Raw genomic sequence first — 939 nt, forward strand, 5'->3', positions numbered from 1 at the left:
TTTTATTATTTATTTTTAGACAGAGAGGAAAGGAGGGAAAAAGAGAGGGGGAGAAACATCAATGTGTGGTTGCCTCTTGTGCAGCCCCTACTGGGGGCCTGGTCCGCAACCCAGGCATGTGCCCTGACTGGGAATCAAACCAGCAACCCTTTGGTTTGCAGGCCAGCACTTAATCCACTGAGTCACACCAGCCAGGGCGCATTTTTACATATTTTTTAACCAAAACATGTATTGCCTGATTAATCATTGAACTCCTTAAGATAAACTGGATACTACAGCAGCTGCCCTCTGGGGTTTTGGTGTTGTTCCTTTACAGTATCCATGCCTGAATCAGCAGTATACAATCTTTAGGTATTTTGTCATTTAGCCTTGACACTCCAGTTATACTTCCTATTCTTCTTGGCAGGGTAGCCACACTTGCCACAGGTGAACTTCTGAAGGTGGTAGGCCTTTAAGCCACAGCGGTGGCACAACATGTGCACCTTGTTGTGGCACTTTCCAAATGATGATGTCCCCTTCATCATCTCATTTCTGCAGCTGAGACCAAAGAGAGCCATTTTTACAGATTTTTAATATCTGATTTCAGAAATATTGTGCTCGTATTAGCATAAAGGTATACACTATTCCTTTTATACTTTAGATTTTTAACACAGATGAGAGAGTATACATTAACATTATGCTGTATCTTTATTTATTTCTAATAACTGAGCTTGGGGGTTGTTTGTACATAGCTACTTTTTTCCTAATGGCTGAATAGTACAGTATAACCTCAGTTCTCAAACGTATTTCTGAAGAGTGTTCTATAAGTGATCTGTTCAAAAAACGAAAACCAAATCTCCTTTGTTGCCTGAGAGACATGTAACTGATTATACAGTTATCAGCATGAAAGGATTGTCAGATAGAGATTTGAGACCTGAAATTTTGTTAGACAGCAGAGAC

The 939-nt window shown here is 40.1% G+C and overlaps 1 pseudogene; it reads right to left on the reverse strand.

Moving 5' to 3' along the window:
• Positions 1–255: 255 nt before the first annotated feature.
• On the reverse strand, positions 256–524 carry LOC129087994 (60S ribosomal protein L37-like; annotated as a pseudogene).
• Positions 525–939: the final 415 nt, after the last annotated feature.

The sequence above is a fragment of the Pteronotus mesoamericanus genome, unplaced genomic scaffold (assembly GCF_021234165.1).
Source record: "Pteronotus mesoamericanus isolate MK-2021 breed Mesoamerican mustached bat unplaced genomic scaffold, CSHL_Meso_final scaffold_54, whole genome shotgun sequence".
NCBI classification, from domain to species: domain Eukaryota; kingdom Metazoa; phylum Chordata; class Mammalia; order Chiroptera; family Mormoopidae; genus Pteronotus; species Pteronotus mesoamericanus.